Source organism: Aotus nancymaae, unplaced genomic scaffold, assembly GCF_030222135.1.
Source record: "Aotus nancymaae isolate 86718 unplaced genomic scaffold, 86718_ANA_hifiasm-v0.15.2.pri h1tg000046l, whole genome shotgun sequence".
In the NCBI taxonomy this organism is placed as follows: Eukaryota; Metazoa; Chordata; class Mammalia; order Primates; family Aotidae; genus Aotus; species Aotus nancymaae.
The window spans coordinates 585,788-610,666 of NW_026988460.1; the positions used below are offsets into that span (position 1 = coordinate 585,788).

Below are 24,879 nucleotides of genomic sequence, written 5' to 3' on the forward strand. Positions count from 1 at the left end.
CTATTGCAGTGATTCACGAAGTCCACAGTCAACTACTTGAGCGTGGACTCTCACCAGAAATGGCAAAACTGCCATAGTTTTACTTTAAGATCAAACTCTTAACACGTCTTACTCAATGAATAGCAAAATAAAAAAATAGCAAAAAAAAAAAAAAATAGCTTCGCCTGAACCTCTGGCTAGAAAAATAAGTTTCACAAAATCTAGCCCTGGAATGGGGAAAAAAACCATAAACATCCCCAGTCCCCATTACCTCCAAAGTGACCCTGGCAGACAGATTTAATCAAATTCCACAGCCTGCAGCACTCTGCCCATCATGGTGATGCAGTGGAATTCTCACCAAGGCTCAGCACCACACACTCAGTGTCACTGCCCACACACAGCAGGCACTCAAAATAATCAGAATACATGAAGGCGTGCACACATTCATATATGCCTTCTGAGGCTACAGTGTAGCTTAACAACATATCATATGTGGAATCCACACAATGTGAGACTATTTGAAACCATCATATTATTGACTGGAGATGAAACTTAGCACAGGGCACACCATCCCTGATGCCTGCCTAAGGGGGTGTACTTTATGACTGCAAATGCCAAAAAACATTAGCTATTTCAAAAACACACATGAAGGTGATGATTTCTCCTTCGACAGAGGATACAGGCTGGGAACAGTGACTCAGGCCTGTAATCCCAACACTTTGGGAGACCACAGTAGAAGGACTACAGCTGGGCGTGGTGGCTCATGCCTATCATCCCAGCACTTTGAGAGGCAGAGGCAGGGGATCACGAGGTCAAGAGATCAAGACCATCCTGGCCAACCTGGTGAAACCCCGTCTCTACTGAAATTACAAAACTTAGCTGGGCATGGTTGCACACACCTGTAGTCACAGCTACTCGGGAGGCTGAGGCAACAGAAACGCTTGAACCTGGGAGGCGGAGGTTGCAGTGAGCTGAGATCGTGCCACTGCACTCCAGCCTGGCGACAGAGCAAGACTCTGTCTCAAAAAAACAAAAACAAAAAAAATGTAGAAAGACTGCTTGAAGCCAGGAGTTTGAGACCAGCCTGGGCAACACAGTGAAACCCCCACATCTCTTTAAGAAAAGAAAAAAATTAAAAAAAAAAATACAGCACTATCAGACACAGGCCATATGGCCAAATGCTGGCAGTTGTTTTGTTTGTAAACAATTTTATTGAAATATAACAGTCATACTGAGAAATACATAAACTATGAGTACAGAGTTCAGTGCATTTTTACAAAATGTAGAGAAAAATTTCAGCACCCTAGAAGGCTTTCTCCTCCTGTCTCCTAGATATTCCTCCCAAAAGAAACCTCTAACTTCTACCATCCACAATTAATTCTATTTCCATGCTGTATAGACACAAAACTGTTCTGAATATACGCTTTTTTTATCTGGCTACTTTCACTCAACATTTTTTATGAGAGCCACCTGGGTTGCTGCCTTAGCAGTAAATTCTTTTCTGTCACTGTGTAACATCTCTATCGACAGATCATACAGCAATTTATTTTTTCATTCTATTGTTTTATATTTTTCATTCTACTGTTGACGGACATTGAGTTATTTCCAATTCAGGCTATTGCAAAAATCACAGCTACGAACACGGACATGTCTTCTGCACGTGCTTTCTGGTGCATATCTGCATGCATTTTTGGCAGGCGTGCAATGTCAGGTCATTGAGCTTGCATATGTCTGGCCTTAGTAGACACTGGCAGTTTTCCTTTAAACCAAGTCCCCCAGGGTTGAAATGAATCTGAAAACCATTAGCTCCAAGTGCCCCATTTCATGCTGCTTCATTTGACCACATTCTCAGATGCCACTGCCTTCATGTGTCCCCTTTCTGACCCCTCCCCAAAAAACACATTAGGAATACAGCCTGGGGCCACTGAAAATGGCCAAGCTCAATCTAATCTTGTTCAGGTGTCCAACAGAAATTTTTTTTTAATAAGTGAGGGCCTAATGATCACACACACACAAAAAAACAAAAAAAACCCAAGAGTAATTCTAATTCTCAAATTGGCAAGAAATAATGTGATGCTAAAGTCCACAGCTTATGTTAATGTACTTGTGCCAGGACCAATCCCCCATATATAACTTGAAAATTAAGATGAGATATTTTTCAAGAACAAGTGAGTACATAAGAGCTTTCCTAGGCTGATTTGAAGAAAAGTCTCTCTTCTCACAATGACAGTTAAAACCATTTCCCTCTAGCCTGCTTTACATCCATCTTCTTAAAAATTAAAATCAAAATTATTTGTTCTATTGCAGAAATTGATCATTTGCTCAAAGAACCGCTTTCTTGTAAGAAACAGCCCAGCCTGGGTTATTTGCTGGACAGGAAATGAGAATCAGAATAAGCAGGTCTCTCTCTCTTGCTTGCTCCCTCTCTCTTCCCCTGCTGCTGGTGAATCACCAGTTCCCTGGGGAATTTTGGCTGATTCTCAGCCTGGCTGCAGATGACGTTCCAGATCTGTTTATTCAGGTGGAGATTGGATAAAAAACAAGAGCAGCCCAGTGGCGGGATAAACAGCCTCCGCCAGCGAGGGTCAACTTCTCCAAAGGCAAGACTAGGCTGTGTCAACCAACCTTCCAACCCGTTCACTTCCTTTAGGGTCACCCTCCCCTCTGGGTCTTCAACAAACAGTTTCCATTAACTCCTTGCAAAGACGACCCAATGTCCTATCCCCAAGAGAGTGCATGGCCCCAGGGACCTTGCTACAGCAGATCACATTTGGTTCTCCCACCCATCAGCTTATATCCATTGAACTGGAAGCCCTGGATACCTGAAATGAAGAAATCTAGGTGCGATCAAGAGCCAGCCACCACTGTTTTGTGAAGTCTAGAGTGACCCAACCTATGAATGACTGAAGATCACCAGGACCCAATCCAAACTATCACAATGTTCACATTTAAGATGCGCAAATAACAACAACAATAAAACTCCTAATACATGTTGTTGAGTAAAAAGATGCCATCTGAAAAGACTACCAATTGTATAATTCCAAATATATGACATTCTGAGAAAGGCAAAACTATAGAGACAGTAAAAATACCTAATTGCCAGAGGCTGGGGAGACAGACATGGATAGATTCAGCACAGGGGATTTTTAGGTTAGTGAAGCTATTCTGTATGATGCTATAATGGTGAGCACATATGATTATACATTTGTCAAAACCAAAACTGAACTCTAATGTAAACTATATAAGCTTTAGTTAGTAATAATGTATCAATACTGACTCATCAATTGTAACAAATGTACCACACTAATGCAAGATGTTAATAATAGGGGAAACAGGGTGGATGTGTGAGTGTGTGTGAGGGCAAGGACACATGGGAACTCTCTGTACTTTCTGCTCGATGTTTCTGTAAATCTGCAACTGCTATAAAAGTCTATTAATTAAAAACAAAACCAAACAAGACCTCCTAAAGTATTAGTCCTGAGGTCTTGACTGGGCAGAATGTAAGCTGCACATGGGCTAGGATTTTTTTAGTTTATCGTATTGAATGCTATAGCCTTAGCCCCCAGAATAATGCTTAGAACTTAAAAGGTGCTCAATCAATATTTGTTGAATAAACAAACAAATTACAACTTTAGTTCAATGTCCTACATTCACCACAACAAACCTGAACCAAGGAACATTATTCAGAAAAAAACAAAAAACTCTGAGGCAGCACCAATCAACCAATTAAAAACTTTTAAAAAGAAAGCTAAGATACAACTGTAGAGTTAACTTTTTTTTACCCCCCGCAAAGGTACGGAAGCTGACAGACCTATTTAAAAGTAAATGTCAAACATGATGAATTTTCAAATAGCATAGGTTGGGGTTACTTACGCATTTCCCACATTCAAATGAACCCTAAACACTGGCTGGCCCTCACTGGCTCACCAGGCTTAGAATGTTGAGACAGTTATGCTTGCCCAACGCTGGCCAACAATCTCTCCCTCACCCACTTCTAGCAGCAGCTAGGCCCTGCCTGAGGTCCCCATCTGCATGCCTCCCCTGGGACTTCCACACTGACACTGCTGACCCAAGGAAGTTGTACAAGTCACATCTGGATCACATTCCCCAGGGAGAAATCCTGCGCCATCCTAACACTAACAGGCTTGAGGAGTTAGTTCCATGTCCACAGGGAGGTCAGCTGTCTTGGCATCTGGACATGGCAAAGCAGTACCAAGTCGGGCCAAAAGATGAAAAGCCAGGCCCAAACTGGGCCAGAGATGAAGAATGGGCCACTTCCACCAGAATTCCCAACCACATATGGGCATGTCTGGGTCAGAAGAGCCAAACGTGTTTACTGCTTTTGCTCAGGGCCAACAAGGCTACTCGATTATCTACATGTGTCAATACATCCCTATTTTCTTCCCTCTTTGTTTTCCTTTCCCTGATGACCTGCTACCCTACACCCCACCATACTGATGGTGTTCCCTCCACAATACCGAGACCCTGCCACAAGATCTCGGCCCTCATGGAGCACAGGTCCCAGCCTCGAAGTTGGCAGAGCACCAGGGCTATCAAGCTGTGTCGTGTGGAGCCACCTACCCCAGCAAAATCAGGGAGCCCAGAAACAGCACATCAGAACTGGACCCCTCTCATTTCCCTTTGAGAACAAGGCTAAACGTACTTTGCCTACAATTGTCAAGGTACGTGTGTCCCTGCCTGTTCAGCTCTGCCCCTTGAGGGAAGGAGGAAAGAAAACCAGGACACAGAACAAGAGGCACAGATTCGCCCAGACTCAAAGGGCTGAGTAACTGTTTCTAGGCAAGAAAAGTGTAAAAGGTGAGATGACAACGATTAAGAACAAGGTGATGAGAGTGCCCCTTAAGGCCAGAAACTAATTGCAGACATTTTAACCAAGGAGCGCCCGCACCACCCACGCTGGAGAGCATCAAGAGGCTGCCATGCATGGTTTTCCTCCAAAGAAGAATCCACCAGCTAGGGCGAGGTGGGAAGTCTTGAGCCCAGGGGTGTGAAATGATGGGATACTGCACTTCACAGAGCAAGGACCTCCTCTGCCCAAGTTCCACAAGGACTGGTCAGCAAGTGGGGGAGTCCAAGACCAGTGAGCTCTGACATGGTCGTGGTCTCTGCTCCTCTGACCTCACCAACTAGGACCTGAAAAAATGGAACCACTGATGAGAAACATGCTGACCTTACACCAAATTCCCCAAGGGATCAGAATGAACCTCCTTCTCACGGCCACCCTTCCATCTCAGCCTTGGGCAAAGGGGTCTGCAGCACTCACGGACCTGAAAACTATCCATGCCCCCTTCCTAAACCAAAAGCAGGGCACACAGCCCTCCAATTTGCATGACTGCCGCTCTCCAGAAGATGCAAGTAGGAGAAAAGGTAGGTAATACAGTATGTTGCTCTCACAGTATGATGATAGTGGAATCCCCACCCCATTTTTGCATACTGCTTGTCAATTATGTGACATTAAATTTATATTTACAAAGCAGTTAATGAAAATGTAGACACTGAACTTTGAGACCTAATCTTTAAGTGCAGAGCAGTCTAAGAAGTGTGATGGAGAGCTGTGTAGGGTTGGTACAGTCCAGGGTGGCCTGAGGGGTTAAACCACGTCTACCAGGTACAAAGGAGGGTTTTCCACGCAGAACCTCCTCCTGAATCCCCTTCACCCGACCCTCCCATGGCACACAAGCCTGCTCCAGGTGGTGCAAATTTCAAAAGGCCTTTGTAGCTGGAGTCTGGAATGGAGCCCTGGCGCTTCTGTGGCCTCCAGGAAGTGGTTCCAAAGCTGCACAGGGCCATGGATCTCCAGGGAGCTTGCCCTTGATGTTCAGCTACGGAGGAGGCACACTGCATATTCTTTCTCAGTAGAAGGGGTAGCAGGAAAAGCCATCCTGATAGGAACAGTGGTAACAAATCTAACGTTTTGTTAGTGCTTACCAGCAGCTAGGTGCTGGCTTAACTCTTCACAACTTCCCTCGTTTAATCTTCCAGACAACCCCAGAGGTGGCCACTATTACCATCCCCATTTTACAGATGGGGATGCTAAGTCACGGAAAGGTCAACTCACTTGCTGAAGGTTACATGGCAGGAAGCAGTGCAGCTGGGACTGGAGCCCAGAATAGGAATCCATATCCTACACTCCTACTCAGGATGTGGAACTGCCTCATAAGGGAAGCAGGCAGAAGAAACCCTGAGGAAGATAGCTTCTCTGGATAGCACCCCATACCTCCCATCTCTTTTCAGCATTCACCAGGGAGGGGGTTCCCCCACGCTAGGGCCACACCATGTGATTGGAACAGAGGCAGGACCTGACCCTGCAGATATAGATGGAACAAGATGGGGAACGTCCCATCGCAAGCCACTGTACATCCCTAGTCCTGCAGTGGGGCCCACACACCTCCACACCCACACGTGGGCTTCCAAGCCCTCAGCCCACAGCATGTCAACACACCATTGCCGGACGGCCCAGCCAGACCGCCTCTATTTATATTTAGGATGACTGGAGTGGTCAGTGGCTGTGTCCCCATCCTAAATAGGTGGGTGAGAGTGGCTCTTATTTCCTCAGGCAGTAAGTGTAACAGCACAGAACTAAGCACTCTCCAGGGAACAGGAGAAACTTGTTCACTCACTGCTTACCACCATGCCAAAGAAGGCACCACCTACTGCAGAATCAGAAAGGTTAAGACCCTCGTCTGGAGTCACCCAGCTAATCAGGATGCAAGCATAGGTATCCTCTGACTCCAGGCTGTGCCACTCTCTGGAGTGACAGTAGCACAATAAGCCAGACCAGACAGGCTGTGGCTATGAGGACAGAGAGGGAACTGTGAATGCTGCAGTGCTAAAGCTCCCTCTGGGGTCACACATGGGTCCCTAACCTCTACTGGCCACTGATACATTCTGAGATTTGCATGCCAGCTTCCTGACAGCTCCACAGTTCCAGGCAAAGGAGGAAGCTGTTTCAGCACTTGGCTGCAGCCTCTAAGACAAGATCCTCCCCTTCTCTGGGGAGTGATACTACTGATGTGCCTTTAAAAATAAAACCAGGCCTGCTTCCTGCCCCATCTGAAAGACTTTGATCTCCCGATCATATATTTAGAGTATCTCTTACCATGCAATTTCCCAAGCCTTCAGCATATGAACCTGACAGTACTTCGGGAGGGTTAAGGACATATATGGGTGGGATTAAGGAGTTGACCCTTTAATGCAGCCCTTCTTCAACCACCCCAAAAATGACTTGTTACAACATAAAAGTGGCACTGTCTGCAGCACCCCTTCTCTGTACCCCAGAACCATCTCACCTCTTGCCTTGCCCACGCTGGGATCCTATGAAAAGCAATACTTGCTCTGTTTCTTTCATAACTTCAAGTTTCTTCCTTATTTCAGGCTTTAAAAAACATATCATCATGAACTTACATGCAAAACATAAAACTAAAGAGCTTCAAAGAGAAAACATAGGAGAAAAATCTTTGGGATCTACAGTTAAAGTTCATAGACCTGACGCTAAAAGCACAATCAATAAAAGGAAAAGTTAACACATATTAGGCTTTGTCAAAATCAAAAATGTTTGTTCTGTGAAAGAGTCTGCTAAGATGAAAAGACAAGCTACAGATTAGGAGAAAGTATTTACAAACCAGATATCCAACAAAGAACAAGTATCCAAAATATATAACCAGACTATATAAACATTTCGCAAAACTCAAGAGCGAAACAACATCAAAAACCACCTAAAAAATCCAATTAGAAAATGAGCAAAAGGCATAACTGGACATTTTACCAAAAAGAATCTACAGGTGGCAAATAAGCAAATGAAAAGATGCTTAACACCACTGGTCATCATGGAAATACAAATTAAAACCATAATGAGATATCACTACACACCTGTCAGAATGCCTAAATTAAGAAAATACAACACCACAGCCGGGCGAGGTGGCTCACACCTGTAATCCCAATACTTTGGGAGGCCAAGGTGGGTGGATCACTTGAGGTCAGGAATTCAAGAGCAGCCTGGCCAACATGGTGAAACCCCGTCTCTACTAAAAATACAAATATTAGCCAGGTGTGGTGGCACAAGCCTGTAATCTCAGCTTCTCAGGAGGCTGAGGCATGAGAATCACGTTAACCCAGGAGGCAGAGGTTTCAATGAGCAGAGATCATGCCATGCCACTCCAGATTGGGCAACAGAGCAAGACTCTGTCTGAAAAAAAATTAAAAAAAAAACACCACCAAATGCTGGCCATAATGTGGAGAAACTGAATTGCCTATACATTGCTGGCAGGAATGTCAAATGGTATGGCCATTTTGGAAGAGTCTGACAGTTTCTTAAAGAAAAAAAAAACTAAACATACAACTCCCATATGACCTGTCAATTGCACTCCTGGGCATTTATCCCAGAGAAATGAAAATTTATGGTCATAGACAAAAACACTCAAACATGAATGTTCATAGCAGTATTTTTTTAAAAACAGCCCCAATTGGAAACATTCTAGATGCCCTTCATCAGGTGTATGGTTAAGCAAAGTATGGCACATCCATACCATGAAATACAACTCTGTGATTAAAAAGGAATGAAATGACAAACACAAAAACCTGGAAGAATCTCCAGGGAATTATGCTGAGTGAAAAAAGGCAATCCCAAAAGGTTATCCATACTTTATCATTTCATTACATAAAACTCTAAATGAAGAAACTACAATTTGGAGAACACATTAGAAGTCAACCAAGGGGGCTGGGCATGGTGGTTCAAGCCTGTAATCCAGGCACTTTGGGAGTCTGAGGCAGGCAGCTCACTTGAGGTCAGGAGTTAGAGACCAGCCTGGCCAACAGGGTGAAACCCCACCTCTACAAAAAAAAAAAAAAAAAAAAAATTAGCCAGTTGTGGTGGTACATGCCTGTAATCCCAGGTACTTGGGAGGTAGAGGAAGGAGAATTGTATAAACCTGGAAGACTGAGGTTGCAGTGAGCCAAGATTGCACCACTGCACTCCAGCCTCAGCAACAGAGCGAGACTCTGTCTCAAAAAAAAAAAAAAAAAAAAGCAACCAAGGGTGTGAGGAAGTATATGACTGTGGCCATAAAGGGGCAACATGAGAGATCCTTGTGATGATACAAATATTCTGCATCCTGATGATACAAATATTCTGCATCCTGACTGCATCGATGTCAGTATTCTGGTTATGAAAAGTTTTGCAGCCAGGCGCGATGGCTCACGCCTGTAATCCCAGCACTTTGGGAGGCCAAGGTGGGCGGAACACTTGAGGTTAGGAGTTTGAGACCAGTATGGACAACATGATGAAACCCCATCTCTACTAAAAATACAAAATTAGCTGGGGCATGGTGGCCTGTGCCTATAATCCCAGCTACTCAGGAGCTCAGGAGGCTGAGGCAGGAGAATCGCTTGAACCCAGGAGGCGGAGGTTGCGGTGAACCAAGAACGTGCCATTGCACTCCAGCCTGGGTAACAAGGGTGAAACTCCATCTCAAAAAAAAAAAAAAAAGTTTCCCAAGATGTCACCATTGGGAGAAACTGGGTTAAGGGTATATGAGGGATCTTTCCATGTTATTATTTTTAACAACTGCATGTGAATCAACAATTATCCCAAAGTATAATTAAAACAATACAAAGTGTCATGGCATTCATGGTGGAATCAGACAGATGGTCTAGGGGAGTTCCCAGTGGAATCAGCCTTCCTGCTACTTTACTTGGTCTCCAGCCTTCCTTCAAACCAGCAGAAACTTACACAGTATGACTTAGGTCTCAGAGCCAAGCACCAACTACCGCTGTGCTCTGTGTGATTTCTGAAATCTGGGGATATGCATGAACTGTTTAATTACTTCCCACCATTTAGGAAAGAGCTGAGGGCTGGGACTCCTAGAGACAAGGCTGTTGCCGATACAGCTGAGGACAGCTACTGTGGCCCCTGCCTGGCATTAGAGGTTGTCACCCAGCCCTTTGTCTTCTCCCAACATTACCTGGCCAAGGAAGAGGGCGTGCCAGATGTGCATACCCAGAAAGTGGCAGACGCAGGTTGCCAGACAACAGACTCCTAAAGCATCATCCCTCAAATACTGGCCTTGGGAGGTGTCCCATGGAAAGGGTTCTGGGCACAGCCAAGTTAGGGGAGGGGCATCTCCTCCACTGCCTCTTGCAGACTCCCCCAGCAGGTCAGCAGAGGAAAGCAGCTCAGGACTGATAATAAGGACATCTTTCACTCGGCTTGGTTAGGCATTTGCTAAACTTACATGACCACAAAATCATTTTTTCATCAAACAACCGTTAACATCCCACAGAACAAGTATTCCAGGTGGCTCACTACTTATTATCTGTGGAAAACACCACATCTCTCCCCCTCACTAGAGGTCAAAAGACATACAATGCAGAGCTCTAACGGTCTGGTGCCAGCCTCCAAATGAAGCCAAACCGTGACAAGCCTGCACAGAAAGAACTGAAGGGGAGGGGGGAATGCATGCCCGTGGTAGGAAAGTCTAAACTTCATGGATGTGCGTTTAGGCAGGGAAACAGCACTCTCCCCTGCCAGGAGGACATGAGGAGTGGAGTTTATCATTCTCTAGGTCAGCACCTCTCATGCTCCTGAAATCTCCCTCCCTACCTCTGAAAGAAAATGAAAACACAGAGCTATGATGAAATGATCTTAGGAGGACCTCCTCTGCTTGTTCTTGGAGACTCAAAAGGAACATCAGGCATGAAAGGCTCTGAAATGTCCTGTAGGAAAGAAAGGTGCTCACCTTCAACTCTGGGTTTTCTGAACGTTCTCACTACAGAGCACTCTCTTTCCCCTCAATGCATCTACTGGCACCTCGAGAACCCAGGCACTCCTTACCATAATCCTTTATGCAACCTGCTGCACCTCCCTCATTTTCCTTCCATCTCTGTGGGGGGCGGGGGACGGGGGGAATGGGTGGCATCTCCCAGCATAGGCTGGACGCCTGCAGGGATCTGCAGTGACTCTCCACCTTCACTTCAGAGAAAGCCTTTCCAAAACCACCTGCTGGCCCCTCAAACAAGCAAGCAGAGACTGGGAGAGCTCTTCTCTGACACATCCATGGCGGGGTAAAAGCAATTTCTCATCTAAACAAACTGAGGCTGGGAAAGCTGCCGCTGACGTGGCAGAATCAAGACTCAAACCCCAATAATGAGCCCTGGGGGTAAGCCCTGTCCACCTCTGGTCCAGGTGGTCTCTCACACGGCAGTTACCACTAATACTTTTTCTCCCATGACACCCTGCCTGACTCTTCAATAAATCCAGGAAAGCAAGTCTTATCTCCTGGCTGAAGAGCCATGCCTCCAGGACTCCCCAGCAAGCCATTTCTACTATTACGTGCCCAAGCCTGTCTCTCCACCTTGAATAAATGTCTAAAGCAATCTAGTGTCTGCCCTGTACCCCACAACTGCTCATCCTTGAGATGACCCTTTCACTTGGTCCATCAGAGTTATTCATCCACACATGAATGGGACAGCTGCTACGTGCAGCTGCTGCAAGGAAAGATGGATGCGGCCACTGCACCATCGGCCCCTCACCCCAGCCCCCAAGGAGACAGAGAGATGTGATGGGTGCATTGGCAGAGGGGAACGTGACATCATCAGGGGAGAAGGTCAGGAGAGGGCCAGCCATTCTCGACCAAGGTGGCAAAATAAACCTAGCACAGCATCCAGAGTCACAGCCAGCGTAGGCTTTCATTACGCACAATTTAGAGGTGGGAGACTAGGAAGAAATGGAGCCAGGGCCAACTCTGAAAGAGCTGGGACTTTGTCCCACAGAGGATGGGAAGCCACAAAGGGACCCTTCATTCATGTCTTCATCAAATACTGATGAAGGTGCTTCACTGGCTGATTGGTGTGGAGTGGGGAGGGATGGGGGCTGCCTGAGGGCCACATCTGGATGCTTGGGAGCCGAGGCCTTGAGGACCCCCAGTAGAGATGAGTTGCATGGCCCAGATTTGACACTGGACCCAAAGGGCCTGCTAGGGTGCTAACCCCTGCCCCACTCCAAACAGACTTTTCAGCATAGAGCACACGTCTCAGCCGGCCCTCTCCACAGAATGCACGAACATGTGAGCCTGCCAGGAACCTGGGGCCCCACAACTAGGGGGTCACCCACAACAGCAGTTCTCAACTAGGGATGTGAGTCTGTTCCAAAGAACATACAGTCCAGGCCTCCAGGAGGAAAGCAGCCGTGTGTGTGTTTTTAACCCTGGTTGAGTACGGCCGATACTGAACCAGCCTCTTTCCTTACAAATGAGGAGACAGAAGCCACAAAGAGAAGTGTTTTGTGAAAGATCCTATAATGGATCCATAATGTCAGAGTAGGGACCACAAGCCAAATGGCCCAACGCTCATTTCTCTGAGAACACTACTGGTGTTAACAAGGGGGAGAAGGCCCTGTGCACTCCAGGAAGGGATGTTTCCACCCAGTTTCCAGGGCATTCTCATCCCACCACACCACTGAATGACCTGCATTCAAGAGGTAGAATGTACCTTGGATTATGTCCTGACAAGAGGACAGTGAGAGGGCTTCCCCTGCAGCAGAGATAGCAATGCAGACATCCCAGCTGGAGGTGAGCAAAAAGAATGGACCAATGTTCTCTATTAAAATGCCCACAAAGGGATGGCCCTGTGAGAGACCACCTGGTCCTCCCCACTGTGCCATCAACTCACGCCTTTTGGCTTTCTCTTCCTAGAGGTGACCCATGAGGCCACCAAGGCAGGCAATGCACATCTCTGCCACATCACTATTTCCTTTGATGGTGTACTGAATCTCTTTTCCAGGGAATGGGGCAAAGTGAAGACAGGCACTGGGCTCTTACTCGGAACCACATAATTGCTGTAGCATCACCAAATCAGGGTTCTTGTTAACACACACTAGAGGACAGGGAGAGAGGCAGCAGGGGCCAGCCTAGCCGTGAGGAAAGTCAGGTGGTGAAAGGGTTTATCACGGCTGTCAGCAAGGCCACGGGGAAGCGGGGAGCCCCTGGAAGGGCTGCCCGTGGCCTCCCCAGGCCCAGCACATGAAGCCCATGCTGGCTTTCTCAACACGCCAGCTCTCATTCCAATTGAAAAGAACCAAGCAATTACAAGGCAGAAAAACTTCACTATGCATGCTGATAACCACTGTTTTTTCCTTATAAAAAGTACATTTGATTTGGAGAAAAGTCACATTCTAAAAAGTCCAAGGGGAATTTTTTTTTCTCATTTCCAAAGTTCTACTCTTTGCAACTTATCTAAGCATCCAATTCCAGATACAACCTTCACAAAATCCCATTATACAATTATCCAACTCAATCTTTGCTATATTACAATACAGCTTTTGGGTGAGGTCTTTCAGTTTCCATATCATCTATTGATATGTTTTTTTTTTTAAGAGCCAAGTCTTAGTTTTGAATTTATTTTTTTTTTCTTTTAAAAAAAAGAGTGTTTAAAGAACTTAGAACAAGTCAGTTTTGCCTCTTGTTTTACTATAAAGGGAGTTTTTTCCACCATCATAATGTGTGTTTCTGACATCTAGGTAGAATGCAAATGATGGACAGGTGGGCTGTCAGCGGAAAGAAATGACACAGATATGGGGCAAATCCACAGCTGAATTCTGTGATCTCCAAATAAGGTGGGTGGGTTTAATCAGACCAAACACCCTCACCCATATACCACCAAAGCAATTTCCTAACCACTCTGTGGCTAACTGCACAGTATCTTCAAATTAAATCAATGGTGAAAGAGGTAACTAAAACTTCTACTATGGAACACCAGAGTCATAAGCACTAAACTGAAGGTCAGCCTAAGTATTTATTTCCCCCACCCCGCACCTGGTGAGAAAGAAAGAGGAAAAAAAGGAGTGGAGGGCAGGGAGGTGGGGAAGCCTGGCTATTTTAAGTGACAGTTATGAGAGGGAAGGAGAGAAGAGAACAACGCCTTTCACTTGCAATTACCCAGCTGTGGCTTATTAAAGCTGTTGGCTGCACACTGAAACGACCTGGAGAGCTTTTTTCAAAAACCACCACAATGCCTGAGCCCAACACTCACTCCTCTGCTCCCCAGCCTGCTAATTCGAGGTTCTGATTTAATTGCCCTGAGATGTAGACATCTAGATTTTTTAAGCTCCCCAGGTCATTCTACTATGGGTGAGAGCCACTGCTTAAACATTTGCCTAGCACTTTGCTGCTTGCTGCACCTACCCCAGGTAGAAAAACAGATGAGAGGAGAGAAGGGCAAATAAACTCTGCTGCTGTCCTCCACAGCTCCCATAAGAGGAATGAACAGATACACATACAGGGTTTTCTGTAAGCTTCAACTGGTTTATGGGAAGGTGAGCCATGATGGATATCTGCAATTAAGATCCATTTTTATGGGATGTAAATAGACTCCTCTCCAGTCTCCGAAACCAGGCGGCTTCCAGGGTTCAGTGTAGAGAACAGCAATGCCCCTCAGAGCACAGCAGCAAAAGCAGGCCTGCCTTGCCCACAACCCCAGAGGTGCTCAGTACACAGTTGTCAGAGATAGCAAGAGTGTCTAACACTCAGTGCACATTCAGTATATGCCAGATGCTGTACTGAAAACACATACTGTTTAGTTAATCCTAACCCCCACCTTATCAGCAAATACCATTTTATGAGTGAAAACTGAGGCCTGAGAGAACCTGCCCAGGTGACACAGCAAAGGTGATGCAGGCAGGACTCGAACACAAATCCGATCGATACAGAGCCTTCTCTTCACCACTGTGCAAAACTGCTCCCTCTCTATAAAGTCCACATGATGCCCCAATCAGTGTAACGGGAAGAGATCCATTTGTACCTATCTTTGTCCTACAGCTATGTGGAGAAGGAGCCCTGCTACTTACAAGCTAATTTCACAGCAGCCCTCCCCGAGGAAAACATGTCTCAGAGCCCCCAAAGAGACTCTACAACGGGAGAGCTAGCTGAGCAGAGCCAGTGGCCCCTGAGAGGACAGCCTATGAGGACCTGGGGGGCTGCACCCTTCACAGCACACATCTCATCTCCTGGTTGATGAAGCTGGAAAGAAAAAAAAACACAAACTGGCACCTTTATTTCAGCTGTTTGGGATTGAAAGGCATCCAGGAAGTGAGAAAACTGCAGAGGAATTCGCCTTGATGTCTTCGAGGGCAGATAGCCACTATCTGAGAATCTACTGGCACAATTGAACAAGTTTGGGCTCTGCCGAGACCTGATGACAACAGTGTTTTTCCTCATGGTACCTTTCACAGATGGCTGGCATAATCAGCTCCGAACTGTGTGTGTGTGTGTGTGTGTGTGTGTGTGTGTGTCAGAGACAGAGAGAGAGACAGTGGGGGGGGGAAGGACCTCCTGTTACTTCACATCAGTGAAAGAAAATCATACCAAGAGTTACCCAAAGCAAGGTCACCTGATGCCAGAAAGAGGCTTTTAAAGCAAGGGCATTACAGAGGCACGCAGCACCACTTGGGGAGATGCGTGCTCTATTTGCAGGGTAGAAGCCACACTCCAGAGTAACATCGGAGCCTTTGGGCCACAATACGAAGGTTTCCCATACCTAGTAGTTTGAAATGTCATCACTTAAAACGACAAGACCCTTCTAGACTCCTAGACCACACACTTCCATGTGTACAGTAAGCATAGGCCCCAAAGACGGAGAGAAATAACAGGACCCACCTTTGATGCTTCCTAGCTCTGTGACCTCGAGCAAGTTACTTGCCTTCTCTGTGCCTTAGGTGCCTCATCTGTAAATTGTGCTTAATAGATTTTGTGTCTGATAGAACTGCAGAGCTGACACAGTAAGACAGGTCCTGGGAGGCCCACAGAGCAATGCCTGCCAATATCAATGTACCAGATATGCTGACTGTCACTATTTTTTCTTCTCAAAAGGCTGAACAATACAAGATTGCTGAGGTTTGACCATTACCAAACAAAACAAAAACAGCAATTTCATAGGACTCAATATACTGAGTAAACTATTTTATCTTTTAAAACTCTTGCCTTTAAACAAGCTGGGAGAATCCAATATTCCCTCTATATGGCCCAACAATGACAGGCCTTATGAAGGAAAGGCCCGCATAAACACAAACACATTTCTTCCACTTGGGCTATAAAAGCTGAAAATGGCTCCCAGGTGTGAGCAGACACAATAGGCCCTGCCTTCCCTGCAAGGTCACCACACAGGTCAAAGTCAAGCCAGCCATTTTCGGATTAGGTGCATATGCACAGGAGGCTTCTCAGTGGTAACTGGATTACAGAAGCCACCTGCAGGAAGTGAGGAGGGGGAGGAGGAGGAGGAAATGGTCCCAGTTGGAATGAGACTGTTGATATGGGCTGGAGCCAACCCCTTTTACACGGGAGATTGTGCAATGACAGAGCAGCTCCGCTTCCCGGCTCCATTTCAAGCAGCCCTGGAGGGTTTTCAGCACTCACTGCTGGAAGGAGCGGCACTTCCCCTCCGAGACCATCCACTGCTTCTCCAACATGGGGGGTGGGCAACTCAGCTCCCCACTGGATCTTGGGCTATACTTAAAGCTTATATGGTCATCAGGAAAAGAGAAAGAAAGAGAGAAAAAGGCAGACGGGGAGGGCTGGGTGGCGGAAAGGAAAAAAACCAGACACTCAACAAAAGCTACCGAGTTTCCAAAAGAGGCAGTGATCTCTATGACCAAGCTCCTATTCCACGGGCTCTCCCCTTCCTCGGCTCCCCCAACCCCACAGCTGGTGTTCCCTTCACTTTCTCAGCAAATGATTTGCAGATGTACCTCTCATCTGGCTGGTTCACCACCCCCACTCTCAAAGAAAGGAGAAAAAAGGAAAGAAAAGAGAGAAGGAAAATGACAAGTCATGACTGTGCAATTTGGCAAGCTGGCTGCGGAGGCCACAGAGGCTCCTTTCCCAGCGAAAGGCTCGCTTAGACTGGGGGGCAAGTGGCAGTCTGCACTACGGAATCCCTGGGAAGTTTCCGGGACAGAGAGCTGCTTTCTTTGTAAATTGGGTGTTTAATTTTCTATTTTGAGGCTCCTTGGTGGTATCCAGCATCTGATGAGGCTGCAGTTCTAAGAACCACGCGCCCTACTCTTCCTTCCAACAGCAGCCTGCTGGCTCTTCATAAAAGCCTGCCTGCTGACAAAGAAAAAACGTGGGGAAGGGAGTGTGTTGGGGGAGGAGTGAGTGAGGGGGTGTGTGTACACAAATTGGCCTAAAAATGGAATTAGCCATGTCCTTTTAGTATTCCTCTGAATGCTTCTCCAAGTACCCAATGTGCTGGCTGAACATTCAGGGTGTTCCATTTAATGCCTGTAACTTACACCCCGGTGTAGGGGAAGAGCAAGGAGGTTTGCAGAACAGGGAGCCTCAGCTAAAATGTCGCTTCATCTGGGAGCCTTCCCCGTCATGTGCCCCATGAGTGATGGGCAGTGAGGTGCCCGTCAGACATTCCCAGCCCCTGTATGACAACTGTCTGTTCACCCATCTTCCTTTGCAGGTAGACTACCAGTTCCTTGAGGGCAGAAACCCCAGGCCCACAGGACCCAACCTGTTTGCTCATGCTGGGCCTCGTGTGGGGCATGTGCTGGCAGACTTCACAGCAGCCTTGCTGCCTTGCAGATGAGCCCATGGTCTCCACCATGAACCAGCTGAGGCTTCCTCCACTTTTTCATCTCTTTTGCCCACTGGTGGCCAGGACCACAGTCCCCAGGCTGGGAAAATGGTAGGAGAGTAACCCGGTCATAAACAATGCAGTGCTAGGAAGAGGCAACGGGGCAGGTGTGGACCCCAGTAGGTGGGGAAAAGATGCCCACCTTTCAGAAACGTGTGTTAACTTCCATCTGGAAAAAGAGGTACCATTCAAGTCTTAGCTGAGGATAAAGGCTTATCAGATACGAGTGACTGATAATCAGAAGAAAGATAAATGTGCTAAAACTGTTTCATTCCTGCTGGGGGATGCTCAGCTGTAAGCAGAGCTGCCAGCACCCACCCGCTGAGAGAATAACAGGGCTCCTGCCACGCTGGGCTGCTCAGGAAGCACTCTCCACCTCTACAGTAACCGGTGAAGGTCTCCTGGGGAGACCTGAGTGGTCACCAACAGCCAATTGAGCATAAGCAAATGTGTAACAGGCATGGGCCTCAAACCTAAGCCACCCAGCTCTATTCTGTCCGTGGTACTGGAGCTCACTCTGCTCCCTGCCCCAGAGCCTTTCTCAGAAGCCATTACCAGGGCTATAGAGCCCCACTGTCCCAAACAGATGCCTGTCACAATGCTAGTGACATCAGGAGTTGATCTAAATAATTTACTGTTCTCCAAGGCCTGAACAGCTTGGTCAGAACTGACACATGAGCCTTGGGGCTCCCCGCAGCCCCATATGAGCCCCAGCTTGGTTCTCAAAGCCAGGTTCCCAGGCCAGCAGCAGTAGCAGCATCACCTGGGAACTCATGAGCAAAGCAGTTCTCTTGTCCCACCCCAGACCTGCTGAGCCAAGCCAGAAACGAGGCTGAGGCCCCAGTCACCTGTGTTTCAGCAAGCCCAATAGATAGTCTACCAGTGAGGGGAAGCCACCATCCCCCAAGGGAAAGGGCATGAGGTTTTATCCAGGAGAAACAATCGGTTTACATCAGCAAAAATCTGGGCAAACAGGGCAGGAAGTGAACACATCTTTGAAAACTCATTAGAGGGACAGAACTTTAGATAATATTCTTTGTGTATATATATATCTCCCTGTTGTGTTGTTTGTTGACTCTCATCTTCCCCCTTTAGCATCTGAGAACCAAAACAGCTTCGGACTACTCAAGGAACAAAAGGCATTCATTTAAACTCAATCCCTGCCTTTTAAAACACAGCTTTGCCCACAGTTTCTTCCTAAAGTAGCTGGAGTCACTCACTCTTCCCCACACTCTTAACAAGAATGCATTTTATTGCCAGAGCAATAAAATACCAGTGGGCCAGGTAAGGTTTACTTTTACACTGACACCCAAATGGATTGACCATCCCTCAACAGTAAGGCTAAATCAGGTTGCTACGTGGGGGACGCTTGTCCAAAGTAGCATGGAGACCTATCTACTTGTTTTCATATTTTCTAACTAACACCCTTGATTAGGTCCGCTCTTAAGCTGGTGACTGGTGGAAGGGCCAGCAGTTAATTCCTCCAAACGAAGGATGGAGTAACCCTTGGTCTTGGGGAGAATCTTGACACCCAACTCGACTGTACATACACCTATGGTGCCCACAGGTTCAGCCAGGAATAAATGCACAAAGAGCTCCACCATCTGAGATTGCCACTCAACTTTTAAATACAAAGTCTTATCTCATCCCTCCAAAGATAAACATCACATGCAAAAATGTTTCACATCAATTCTTCACTATGCCAGCAAAGGATGCCCTTTTTCAGGAGATGCAATATGGAGAAAGTTTTAAGGGTAGGTAGTGAAGAGAAGGGCAAGACGTTTCAACCCAGCTCCTTAGATGGAGAATAAGTCCCGCCATCCAAACGCACGCATGCAGTGCGAACGCCAGCCGCTGCCTACTCCTCAGTATAATCTCACCTGTGCTTCAAGCCTGATTATTCACAACCTTAGCGCAGGTCATGAGGCCGAGCCTAATTTTTCAACGTTGCATTCCAAGTCCCTTCCCTTGCTTCCACCTTGGGCCCTCTGAGGGACTCTCATTATTCCCTCCAGCCCTGAGCAGCAGCAGATCACAGCTGCCTCCCTCTAAGGCTCACTCTTTACGCTTTAATGCAAATTGATCTTTGTATTAATGAGCCAGTAAAGAAGATTGATTTTGGGCGCTTTTTTCCAGAGGTCTTGCTAGGTACTCTGAGAGTTAAGTATTCCTATTGATTTTACTTCACCAACAGATCCAGCCAAGAAGAGGGCTCAGGCCTTCGCTGCCTCCAATCTCTCCAACCCCTCCCAGGGCTTCGTCCACTCTTCCCTCACCACCAGGGAAGCAGAGGTGGTCACAGACAGGACACGTCATTTCTTTCCTTCCAGGTTTTATTCTCCAGAAGTTACAATAGAGGGATGTTAAGTATCCTATTCCTTTTATTTAATCACTTTTTCTTTTTTTTGTTTTTTGTTCTGTTTTTGTTTATAGAAAGTGATTTATTTAAACAGAGAGAGAAACAGGAGAAGGAGAGAGAAAGAAACAGCTCTCACACTGAGAGAATCCAGAAAGATGGAATCCAGGAGAGGAAAGCAGCTTCCCCACTGAATGGAAGGAATAGAAAGAGAGATGGAGTTTAGCAGGGGAAGAAAGGCTTTCACAAGAGAGTGTGGAAGGGGACTCCAGAGGGAAAATCCAGGATAGAGAAAAACAGCTTCCATGAAGGGAGTCTTCATGGAAGGGGACCCAAACATGGAGTCCCTTAATCACTTTTTCTTCAGCTGAGAGGTCACAACAAAATATAGTTAAAGCCACCTCAGATATTTTTATTAAGTTATTTATACACTAAGTCTTACAGGTACATCTGTTGTTGACATGAGAGAAAAATACTTCCCTCCAAAAAAAATTTAGTTTTCAAATAAGTGGTTACCCGGGGCCAGAGTGAGGGGGATATGTGAAGTGACTGTTGAAGAAGTTTTTTTTTGGGGGGGGAGGATGAAAATGTTCTAGCATTGTGTAGTGGTAATGGTTGCACAACACTGAGAACATACTAAAAGTGGCTTTTAAATGGTGAGTTTGTGGTATGTTTATTTTTTTTTTCTGACTTTTTTGAGAGTACATAGTAGGTATATATATTTACGGGGTACATGAGATGTTTTGACACAGGCATGCAGTGCATAATAATCACATCATGGAGAATGGGCATCCATGCCCTCAAGCATTTATCTTCTGTGTTACAAACAATCCAATTACACTCGTAATTATTTTTAAATGTACAATTAAGTTATTACTGGCTCTAGTCACCTTGTTGTGCTATGAAATAGAAGGTCTTCATTCTTTCTATTTTTTTGTGTCCAATGACCATCCTCACACATCCTCCCCATGTCCCTGGTATATTTATTTTATCTCATTAAAAAAATAGTTTTCAAAAATAAGTTTTCAAGATTAGAAGTAAAAGGCATTTCAATGTGTTTTCAAATGCAACATAAACCTAAGGAATTTTAATAGCAATATTACAAAGTCATAATTAATTGTGTGCCCCTAACTTTTGCCTAGGTCTCCCTCCTGGCCGAGGACACAGGGCTCGGGGAGAGCAAATGACAAGGCACCATAAATGAATGAGGTCTAGAAAAACCAGCTGGAGAAGAAGTTAGATGGACAAGGCCAACCCTATGGGTAATAAGCTACAGTCTAGGCATAGGAGATAAAAGCTTAGGCCGACTGTATCACATGTGTTTTTACTCCTAGGACTGAAAAATTCAAGCATTTCCACTGTCACCAATCTTCTCCAAGGTACAAGTGCAGCAACACCACAGGAACAGTGGGAATTTTTCCTCAGCAGAAATGTCATTTATGCACCAGACAAAATTACTGTTGCTGTGGGAATCGTAACCTGAGTTTCCTGGATTTCAAATTAAAAAAAGAAAAAAATCTCAAATGTAAAAATCTACTGGCAGCTTCCGCCCCCATTTAACAAAACAAAAAAGTCTGTTTCTTTTTCTCAGCACTATTTCATGAAATTAGCTCCCTCACCGGAACTCAGTCTCATTAAGAGCTTTCCTTGGGTTCTGTGCTTTCTGTTTATTAAGGACAAATGGCTCTGGCATTATCCTCAGAACATGATGCAAATAAATCTGTTCTTTGACAAATATGTTAATTGAATTAGATTCTTTTAATCAGAAAGTATTAACCAATTGAAATTTTGCTGTATGACTCCAGTTCCCAAAACTCTGGAAGTTTCTTTTGAAGCCCTCATAGAAAAAGCCAGGTGCAGAGCAATGCCTCTTCCCACGAGGCGCTCCCAAGGGTGCCAACCAGCTCAGGAGGGCTCTGATGTCTGGGAAGTCAGCCTGCTTCTGCATAAGCAAACGAAACACAGAGAGAAAGGGCCAACTTCCAGAGGCAAAAGTCCCTAAATACAGGTGTCTGAGCTGAAAATTAGCAAACCTGCTACTTCTGTGAAACACAGAAAGCAACAATGGTGGCTACTGGTCAGGGGCAACTATGTCTTTTGTGACATTACTGCCTCTGCTCTCAACTTTCTGGTCACAAAGCGAATATACAAGCTTTGAGGGTACTTTTACCATCTGCTTCAACTTCCTCATTCAACGAATGAGAAAAAAGCAACGTATCCCAGGTCACAACTACATTAGAGACAGCAGGACCCACACCTGGCCCTGACTTTTCTCTGAGGCATCTGCCTATAAACTTGTCCCAAGAAAGTTGTCCCGGCTCTTATCACTCACATGGCCTCAGCATACATTTGCTCTATTCTCTCTGCATATTTTGATTATTTTTCTGATCCTCTGTCTGCCCACAAAAATGGAATAAGAATCTGAGGATTGGCCGGGCGCGGTGGCTCAAGCCTGTAATCCCAGCACTTTGGGAGGCCGAGGCGGGTGGATCACGAGGTCAAGAGATCGAGACCATCCTGGTCAACATGGTGAAACCCCGTCTCTACTAATACAAAAAATTAGCTGGGCATGGTGGTGCGTGCCTGTAATCCCAGCTACTCAGGAGGCTGAGGCAGGAGAATTGCCTGAACCCGGGAGGCGGAGGTTGCGGTGAGCCGAGATCGCGCCATTGCACTCCAGCCTGGGTAACGAGAGCGAAAACTCCGTCTCAAAAAAAAAAAAAAAAAAAAAAAAAAAAAAAAAAAAAAAAAAGAATCTGAGGATTAAGGACTGTAAGCATCTAACTATTAAGTACCACATTTTCAGACAATGTGTTGAGGCTTCTGCTTCTCCCTGGGACAACCTCTGGACCACAAATGCAGGGGCGCAAAAACTGCCTACTAAATATTTATAGAACACATGACGCCTTTCAGTTCACTAGTTCCGAAAAGTAACAAGACACATCAGCAAAACCTGCTGTTCAAAGCCTGGATGACTGGAATCATCATGTGGTTGGGGCTACTAAGTCTTCTGCCTTCATTGGTTAGGATGGGGAAGGTGGTTCTTTGGCTGTAAAATGATGCTCATCCGCTGCCTGCTCTGTTGTTTTCTCCCTTGCCCTCTGCACGGTCCACTTGGGAAATACAGAAAAGGCATGAAGGATTATCAATAATCCAGCTGCCCAGATGTCATACTGCTAACCTAACTTTTGTCGGCAGTGAATCCAGGCATCCAGTCTAAGAATGGGGAACACAGGCACCTCAGAGAAAACCAAGAGAAAGACCCTTCAGTTTCTATCGTTTCAGAGAAATCACTGACCAAGTCAGATGGTGCCCAACTTCAGGCCAAAGAGCTGGCTGCCAGTGCTAACCTGCATTTTCCAAACTGAATCCAAACAGGGAGTAAATTTTTCTTTCTCTTGCTTTACATATTTCAATGCTGTCTAATGGAATAGAAGGAACAAGGCCAAACAGCCCCACTTCTCTTGGCACTTGGGCCAAGGAACAGAAATGTATTTTCAGTCAGCAGAGCAAGGTGCAATTAGAAGTGCCACAGGCCTATGGGGCAAGCTGGGGGTCCTGCCTGCCTCTGGCACAGCGTGGTTGAGAGTCACCTGCCATGCTCCTGCCCTGAGTGCATGGGGTTAGATAAAGGAGTGATGCAAAGGTATTTGTGTCCAGTCTCGCTTCCACCTCTCACTTTTGCAACTTAGAAGAACTCCACAGAGGCTCAGTTTCTTCTCTGATAACACAGAGATATTCTCTGAGGCCCTAGCTTCCTCACCATGTGAGGAACAAGAGAAATTACATCAACATTTCTCCAACTTGAACTCGTGGACCAATGGCCAGGGCTCTTGTTAAATGAAGCTTCTAATCCAGTAGGGTTGGAATGAAGCCTGAGGTTCTATATTTCTAACAAGCTTGAAGCGAACTCAATACTGATGGTCCAAGACCCACGCTTTAAGCAGCAAGGAGCTCCCAGCATCTTCAGAAGTTTTGCTTTATGGACACACAACAGGTTATCACAACCCCATTAGCCTCACATAAGATGGACTCATCGATTAAGCCAAAAATTAAACACCTTCCAGATGCTGGGCCCACAGACCAAGTGGGTACAAAATAAAGTCAGACCTTTGCCTACCCATCAAGGGAACAAAAGGCCTCAAACCTTCCTTCCAGCACTTCACGGGAACAAGGACTGATTCTTAAGTCCTGTGGCTTTAAAGGTGAGATCTGTCAAGATCTAAGGAGCTACGTGACAACCAGCCACCAGCCAATAATGGTAACCACCATTTGTCAAACACATACGATGCTGGGAGCTTCATATACATTCCACTCCCTGGGCCTCACTCTCCTCATGTATAAAATGGGTCAAAAATGCATTATGTAAATGAGGGAAATGAGGTTCAGAGAGACTAGGCATCTGTCCAGGGCATAGAGAATGAATTGCACTTCTAACTCCCCAAGGATCTCCTGCAATCCCACAATGCCATGAAAAGAGTTAAGCCCAAGACCGTGTTTCACAGGGACATAACACCTCCTGAACACAGGGTATGCTGCCAGCAAAGATCCAAGATCTGTAACTTATGCCAGCACTCTTATTAATAGCACCTTCCTGCAAAGTTTTTCTGCTCAGCCTGCTGAGCCTCAGCATCGAGAAAAGATTCCTACAGGTAAGCAAACGAATTATAAAACTAGCAAAATAAAAATAAAATTAAACTATGCAAGCCTAGAGTAGAAACAGGAAATTCAGTGTGAAAAGGGAGGTGCTCTGCTGGGGAAGCTGCCAATAAAATCTGGCAGATAAAATTGTTGGACTCATGGCTGGTTTATCTGGAAACTCTTCTAGGTGAGTTTAAAACAAGCAAGCTCCTCCACCTGACTGCTGAAGAAACAGGGGTAGGACCAGTGCTCAG

At 45.9% G+C, this 24,879-nt stretch overlaps 1 protein-coding gene across 3 annotated transcripts in view; it reads right to left on the reverse strand.

Moving 5' to 3' along the window:
• The window catches only part of LRIG1 (leucine rich repeats and immunoglobulin like domains 1), a 122,742-nt gene that overhangs the window by 48,691 nt on the left and 49,172 nt on the right, over positions 1–24,879 (reverse strand). The window lies entirely within an intron of this gene.